General features: G+C 33.1%; 1 long non-coding RNA gene across 1 annotated transcript; it reads left to right on the top strand.

Moving 5' to 3' along the window:
• The first annotated feature begins 5,162 nt into the window (after positions 1-5,162).
• On the top strand, positions 5,163-8,573 carry LOC125492335 (uncharacterized). The gene is made up of 3 exons (XR_007268904.2): positions 5,163-6,594; positions 7,559-7,625; positions 8,338-8,573. It is a non-coding gene; the product is annotated as an uncharacterized LOC125492335 (long non-coding RNA).
• Positions 8,574-8,868: the final 295 nt, after the last annotated feature.

Genomic DNA, 8,868 nt, shown 5'->3' with positions numbered 1-8,868 from the left:
AATGAACTTCAATAAAGGACCCTACAACAACAATAACCACAACACTAACAACAATAACACCAATAACCGCAGACATGAGCGTGTGTACAGGTGTAACAATGCCCATACAACCATCATGGAAAAGATTATAAGGGTAACAAGGTTGAGTGTCATGAATGTGGGAAAATGTAACACAGGGCTTATGAGTGCTATTCGAAAAATTAGGTTAACCCCAATGGTCAGAAAAGAGGGAACTATGGCCACAAGCCTAAGAATGGGGACCATGTGTAACACCCCGATAATTCTCTCTTTTTAGAAAATACTTTTATAATATACAAGTAGAGAATTACCCAAGTACTATCGCCCGTGTGATAACGTATCGGCTTATTCAGAATTTTGGCAGCGGAAAATCAATAACTAAACTTCAACTTTATTAAATCTTCAATAAATAAATAACAAGTGTTTGGGCTTAAACAATTTAAGTTAACCAACTCAAACAACTAAATAAAGTAGGTTCTTAATAAATGCAGGAAGTAAATTATACTAGTTACACATTCTCTCCACTCCAGATTCCCAATGATGCACATCTGCGAACCTGTAATGTCAATGCTATACTGAATCTACTCCCCATAAAGGATCATCATATGATCAATAAGGCAAAGTCATGATCACACACACAAACAAAGCACGTAATTAGCAAAGTTGAGTACTACATACTAAAACATAAACATTTCTAACATGATACTACTAATAACGTGCAGGGATAAATAACTACATAATCATATAACATTCTACAGACAACATTTACTGAACTAAACTCTAAACATCTTTTTATTACTTTAAATGGAATAGTTATTGGACCCTGAGTTGTCCTACCAACCAACCTTCATTATTAAGACGGAATACGTGAGCCACTACGTATTCCCAAATGACCTATGATATCGAGGAACCTGTGAACTAAAAGAGGAATGGGGATCAACCATCCTAGAAAAGCTATGGCACGCTCCCCATAACCCCAACTCCCAATGTCCAACTCTAGACGTGCACCAGTCTAAAGTCTACAACTATTTTTGTCACACTTCATGTTAATTACGAATTATTACTTGTTATGACACACACATACACGCAACACTACAATAATCAGATAGTCACAATTGAACTTCTTTTATCTTAGGATTTAATAAGTGATCACAACTTACAATCCCAAATTACTTCCTTTCATCCAATCCATCTTAATTTGTTGAACCTAGCCAACAATCCATCTTACTTTTATATAGGCATACTTCCAACTTACCAAATAAGGCCCACAATCCTCATAGGATAATAAAAATAATACTTGCCAGGAATACATGAATAACATGATTCAATTCTCTATAACGTATATCAATTCCTCATGTGAATTAATAAATAAACTTTCTTTTCATGCTGGTATCAAATATTCCATACAAACATATAATCCATCACTCATAATAAATCTCAAATCACATGCTTGCACACAGGCATAAAACATGTAACAATCAAATACTGGAAATCATATATATATGAACATAATAAGTTCCTATACATGATACTAAAAATCTCTTAAACATGATACTAATCACATAGCACGCAATTATGTACGTACCTCGTGTAAACTAGCCTGTAAGCCACTTTTAACTCTCTAAAAGTTCCCTATGAAATATTCTCTGCCTAGAAAACAATATAACCGAAATTAATAATCTTAAATAAAAATTACAGCAGCTCTAAATTATTTAAAACCCGCTCTAAATACGTTTAAAAGTTTATTTTCATATCAAAACTTCAATTATTTTTAATTCCTAGCATAGTACTACCGTACTAGTAATTAAAAACTCTTAAAACTCCATAAATAAAACCTTTCTGAAATTACAACAACTTTAAAAATTAATAAACCTCCTTTAAACATATATAACATATTTAAAATCATATTCTAAATCAATCTCATAGTATCTAATATGCTACTATGGTTTTCTAACAATTTAAAACCCTAAAAATTCATGTTTTCATGATTAAAACTACAATCTAATCATAATAACAAATCTGAATTTTATTCTTATAATATAAACTATATATAAATCAAGATTATATATTAAAACAGTAATTAAAACTAATAATCATGATTAACAACAAAAGAAAACATAAAAATATAGTCTTTAATGAATCTTGAGGAAGAAGAAAAGAAAAACAACCAACAAAGATGAGAAGGAAAGAAGGCGTCGGTCAAGGAAAGACGTACAGCAGCAGCCGGCGGAGGTGTGGGTTGGTTTCGAACACTTGGTGACGTTTCTTAATGAAGAAGAAACGTTACTTGAACAAGAAGAAAGTGTTTGAGAGGAAGAACGAAGAAACGAACGAAGAGGAGAGAGAAAACGGAGAGGGAGAAAACAGAACGTGAATGGCGTGTGAAGGAGAGAGGAAAATAATTTGTGTGGGATAAAATAATTGGGTATTAGGATATTTATATAAAGGCTTCCTTTTTGGGCTTAGGAAAAAGAGATAAGGTTTAATAAAATTTGATGATGAACAAGATAAATAACTTGGGACTTTAATCATCAACATGCCTCTTTTTCCTTTTATCCTTTTAGGATTTTTATGTTCCTCAATTTCATTAGACTTCTTTTTCAGTATAAATTAGTATTTAAAACTTTTATCAAAACATGCTTAATTAAAATATTCTCAACTTTATTAAGTCATGAAAAATAATTTCATTTGACTTTTAAAATAGTCAACCTTTTTAAATAGTCAAATCATTTCAAAACTAACTTGTGTTTAAATATAAATATATAAATACTTAAATATATTTATAAAATCCTTTAAAATTATTAGGGATTACACCATGTGACCAACAAAAATGATAATAAGGGGACATGGAAGTTGTATATGATAACGGCTAGCGAGGCGGAAGCTCGTAGAGATGTTGTCACAGGTACTTTCTCTATCAACTCAATTCTTGTTAAAGTATTGTTTGATTCTGGATCATCTTTTTCTATTATTGAGCTGCAACTATTAGAACTCTAGAACTGCTCGAGTGTGAGTCAATTTCTATGCCTATAGTTATTTCGACTAGAGAAATTGTTAATTGCTCTAAGAGATTCTTAAACGTCTCACTGAAAATAGGGGAGGACTTCTTTCCTTCCAACCTAATAGAGTTTAACCTGCTATCGAACCTAGACGTCATTTTAGGAATGGATTGACGTGGGAGGTACAAGGCTAAGATAGATTGTGATGCATAGAAGGTGGAGTTGAAAGATTCTTCGTGAAAAAGAGTTTTATATAGGAAAATACCTCAAGAATCACGGATTAGGGTAATCAATACCTTGCAACTTAGGGATTATGTAGAAAAAGGATGGCATTTGTTTTTGTGTTCCATGAGAAGGGTTGAGGAGGATCCATTGAGACCTGATGATGTACATGGAGTAAAAGATTTCCAAGATGTTTTCCTGAAGAAATATCTGGTATGCCGCCAAAGAGAGATCAGATGTAGAGTTCTCTGTTGACCTAGTACCTGGAACTAGACCTGTCTCAAAAGGCCCATACCCATCAGAAATGAACGAGTTGAAGAACCAGTTAGAAAAATTGCTAGAGAAGGAGTATGTTAGACCTAGCATGTCGCCATGGGGAGCCCCTGTTTTATTTGTGAAGAAGAAGGGTGGTAGTTTAAGATTGTATATAGACTACTGTGAGTTGAATAATGTCACTATGGAAAACAAATATCCACTACCTAGGATAAATGACTTGTTTGACCAACTTTAGGGTGCAGGGATGTTCTCTAAAATATACTTACGTCTGGCTACCATCAATTGAAGATTGTTGAGCAAGATATACCTAAATCTGCCTTCAGGGCTATATATGGACAATATGAGTTAGCCGTCATGTCTTTTGGGATAACCAATGCACCAACTGTTTTCATGGACCTCATAAATAGAATTTTTTGACCCTACCTTGATAAATTCGTAGTCGTATTCATAGACAATATATTGATCTATTCAAGGAGCAAGGAGGACCATGAGGGACACTTTAGGCTTATTTTACAGACACTTAGGGAAAACTAACTGTATGCAAAGTTTTCCAAGTGTGAGTTTTGGTTAGAAAAAAGTGTCATTTTTGGGTCATTTCATCTCTAAGGAGGGTGTGTCAGTAGATCTTGCAAAGGTAAAAGTTGTGAGTGAATGGCCTACACCAAAGAATGTCACAGATATCAAGAGTTTTGGGGATTTAAAAAATGAGTTGAGGGAGAATGGTAGTCATGGAGGAGGCGCAAAAGAGTTGGGTATGAGACAAAATTAGTCTTTTTATTTTCTTTAAATAAATGATGTTAACTATTTTAAAGTTCAATTAGATTTGTTAAAATAATTAATGTAAAAAATTAAATTAAAATTAAATAAGTTCGACCAATCATATGGCAACATGTGGGGTATATAACATGTAAAACATGTTACTAATTGATCAACACTTATTTGGGAAAAATACCCCAAGGATTGACTTATTTTGGAATATGGCCTAAAGGTTAGGTTATTGAAGATAATTTTTCCTGTATTTTATTTTGTAAATATATATTTTTTTAGTTCTTTTCTTTTTTTTTAATGACATATATCTCTTTTCTCCAATTTCGCATGAAGTATTTTAGAGATAGAAGCTTAGATTTGGAAACTTTCTTGGTCCCATTAGTTTTTGTTATTTTAAGACAATTTCATTTTTATAGTATGCTTTAATTTGTCAATGCACTTCATGTTATTGAACAATTGGATATTAGTTTAATGATCTATGAGGGTTTGAATGATGACGCAAGGGTGGTTCGTTATTGTAGACACCAAATTTTGAACCCCTTTTTTCAGATAAATAGAGATTTTTGAAAAAGAAACAAAAATAATGAAAATTGTCATGCATCGTGGAGCATGCACCCCGTCAAATGCATTTTTAATTTTGAAACGTGAGTTTCATTACGTTAGACAATTTTTCAATTTTGCGTATTAGTCACGCGATTTCGGCTTAGAAACAAAATTTTCGAAAATCGTAGTCAACGACTACCACCACCGATTTTAATAAAATGATTTGTTGATGAATCATGTTCATCTTTAATAATCTGATGAATGTTCATTAATTATTTCAAGTAAGTTTTTTGAAAATCTGAAAAACGAGTCGTGATTGGGTGCCGAAATCACCATTTGAAGCTTTGTATGGTAGGCGTTGTCGTACTCCTTTGTGTTGGAGTGATATTGGTGAGTCGGTTGTGATTGGTCCAGAGATGATTCAGGAGACTGTTGAGCAGGTCAAGCTCATCCAGCAGAAAATGAAGGCGGCGCAAGATAGACAGAAGAGCTATCGTGATAAGCATCGTCGCCATAAGGAGTTTCAGGTGAGAGAGAAAGTGTTGCTTAGGGTCTCTCCTATGAAAGGCGTTATGAGATTTGGGAAGAAGGGCAAGTTGAGCCCTAAGTTCATTGGCCCGTATGAGATTCTGGAGAGAATAGGAGATGTGGCTTATAGATTGGCATTGCCGCCAGGCGTTGATCGTGCGCATAACGTGTTCCATGTTTCTCAGTTGCGGTGATATATTAGTGACCCTTCGCATGTGCTACAGCCAAAGTCTCTCCAGTTAGATGATAACATGACTTATGAGGAGTTTCCAGTTCAGATTCTAGATCACAAAGTCCGAAAGACTCGCAAAGGTGAGACGAAGATCGTGAAGGTGCTGTGGTCAAACCACAACTCGGAGGAGTCTACTTGGGAAGCTGAGGATGCGATGCGTCTTAAGTATCCCCATCTCTTCACTCAGGTAAATTTTTAGTTACGAGGACGTAACTCTATTTTAAGGGGGGTAGAATTCATAATAGTTACGTTCGTTAGTGTTGGAAGTTGTTATGGTAACATGTGATTAAAATTTTTCTGATAAAGTTTTGGCTTGATGTGTTTCACTCCCTACTTGTTATATTACGATGATTCCTACGATAAAGTTCGTGAGCTATTTTGAGATACAAGAGTATAAGTTTGATCATTTGAGTAATACTTTAAGTTTCGGGACGAAACTTATTTTAAGGGGGGTAGTTTGTAACACCCCATATTTTTATACCCGTTTAGTAATTAGTTGCATTAATTTATTTTAAGAAAATAATTCCAGATTTCTTTTATTAAAAATATATATTTCTTTTTCTAGCTTTGACTTTACCTTTGAAGTGGTCAAATAAAAAAACTAAATCCTAGATTTTCTAGGTTAATCAAGTCACCTAACTAATCTATCATAAAGGTAGAATAAGCAAAAGAAAAAAAAACAAAACAAAAGAAAAAATAAAAGAGGCAAAAAGGGTTCAGTAAGCTTCCCCGTAGCCCTTCCCCTTTTATTTCTTCATTCTTCTTTATTCACCTTATTCTCCATCTATTTTTCCTCTAATTCTTGATCTAACACCATGATTTTATAAATTTTGTTCAACTTTATCACAATTCAGACCTTCTTCTCATCTGTCTTTTATATTACTTGAGTTTGTGGGTATTTTAAAGAAGAAAAACTTGGTTCTTGATCTAGTGAACGTTTGGCGCGAAAATCAGATCAAATGGGTGACTTTTGAGTCTTTTCTTGAGTAATTTCATTTCACTGTTCAAGTAAGTTCTAACTTATCGTTTCAATTTCGAATTTCAGTTTTGTTTAAGTTTCAAAGTTTGGGTATGTTAAATTAGGGTTCTTGGGTAAATTAAATCGGGGAAAATTTATGGTGTGCGAAATTTATATGAAAGGTTCATGTTTGATGGTTAAATTGATTTAGTTAACATAATTTGGGGGTTTGATTTGCTAGTTGTTAGTTTCGAAATTATTACGAAATTTCCATTATGTTGGTTTGATGTGTATTGGTGTAGGTTTTGGTTTCATTACAAAACAGAGTAGTAATCTTAGCTTGATTCAATATGGTTTACTGTTATAAAAGTTTGTTTTCATTGTATGTTCTGTTTTGCACGCAGCTATTGTTTTGGCAATTTCTTAATGATTTTGTCGTTTTTAGACCTTGGCTCCTTCCTGAAAGTTGTAGAGCTTTAAGAGTTAATGAATTTAGGCTCAAGAATTGTGTGATTTGAAGTTGTATACTAGGAGTTAGGCCTTGTGCAAGTTCTTTCTGTTTAGCTGTTTTGGCGTTATGGTGGTGGCGGTAAATGTCAGGACCTTTGGCAAGATGGTGTTAATGAATATGGTCTTATTAAAAACTTTAGCCGTGCATACTTATTATATATTAGTTTATAGCTTTGTTGTGCCGGATATTATAGAACTGTATTTTCTTCACCACAACCTTAACATATGGGCAATATATATGGTTATGCAAGAGTTGTATTGTTCTTCCTATAAAGTTACACAGTGGATAAAAATGCTTATTATACCTGCTCTTGCTAGCAAAATAGAATACAATATTATGAATGACGAGATGTAATTATTGTTATATGTGGTTGTATTCTTCTGATTTGGTTGGGTCGTTTTAGGAAAAATTGATCCAAGCTCATTAGCTAGGTTATGTCAATTATAGTTGAATTATGTGAAGTATAGTCAAGCAACTTATACGATAATATTATTATATTGTAGATTGCGGGTTCGTAGCGGAACCTTTTTGACTTGAGATTGAGATTTGTTAACTGTGGTTGGTGATAAGGTAAGATTTCTTACTGTGCTTGTACAGATGAGTTGAGAAACTGTTTTATAATGTTTGGAAATTTATTTTTACAACGAGATTGTTTTATGAAGTTTATACGTTGAGATTTATATTATTCTCAATATTTATATTGGAATAGTTTATGAGATTATTTATGAGACTTATATTAAAAGGAGGAAGTTCCTCAATGTTACCAAGTTGAGATTTTGAAAGGAGGAAGTTCCTCACCCTTACGAGGGTTTAAAGAGTTTTATTATGGGGTTGCCGGTAAGCGGTATTCTCCGAGTTTGGAAGTATGTTGAGTTAACAGTGTCTCAACAATATATTTTGGTAGTTGGGTGTATGTTGATCAATACACTTGCCATTAGTCTTCCTTCTTGGTACGTTATCAAGTTAGGGGTATGCATACTAGGGACTTTGGTGTTTACCTTGTCTAGTGAGTCTAGCTAGCTCATTGGATTTTTATATACTTCCTACTCACATAATACGAAATGTTATATCTGAAAGTTTTACAGAATAGTTCAGAAAGAAAGAAAGATCGGATTTGATGTTGTTAGAAAGTTGATATATTTTATATATATAATTAGTACAACTTTTAAATGAATTTGTAAGATATTCCTATATATCTTACCTGCACATTGAATAGTTTTGTTTTATTACAGTATTAAATCTTGCTCAGTCTTTGGCTGATATTACAGTGTTTAATATGCAGGGACTTGAAGATAGTTAGCTCCAGTTGGGTTAAAGAGTGCGTTGGATCCCTTTTGATTTAATAGGACTTTATAAAGACTTCCGCTGTTATTTATTTATAAGATTTATGTTCTGGTTTGTAATAATTATTTTTACAGTCTATTTAGTTGGTCTGTAATAATTAGTTAAAACTTATTGGTTATTGTTTTAGTTAGAACCATTAGCCTTGCGGTTATTATTAATAATTATCGCGGCGTAGCACCTTGGATTTCCGAGTTTATTTATATTAAGTTGATTTTAGAAGTATTGGAAATTCGGGGTTGTTATAGTTGGTATCAGAGCTTTAGGTTACTAAGATTTCCTTATGACGACTTTAAACAAAAACAGGTAAATAAACTTATTAAAATTAAAAAACCGTTATGAGGAAGTTATATGGGAAGACAAGGAATTATACTATTATAAGCTGATGATATATACTTCTCTTTCATGTTCTTGCTTGATTTATTTATAGTTATTTTCTTTTCCTTCTTTTGTTAAGAATTATTTAGTAAGG

Source organism: Beta vulgaris, chromosome 8, assembly GCF_026745355.1.
Source record: "Beta vulgaris subsp. vulgaris cultivar EL10 chromosome 8, EL10.2, whole genome shotgun sequence".
Classification (NCBI taxonomy): Eukaryota; Viridiplantae; Streptophyta; class Magnoliopsida; order Caryophyllales; family Amaranthaceae; genus Beta; species Beta vulgaris.
This window is presented reverse-complemented; position numbering and strand designations above follow the sequence as displayed.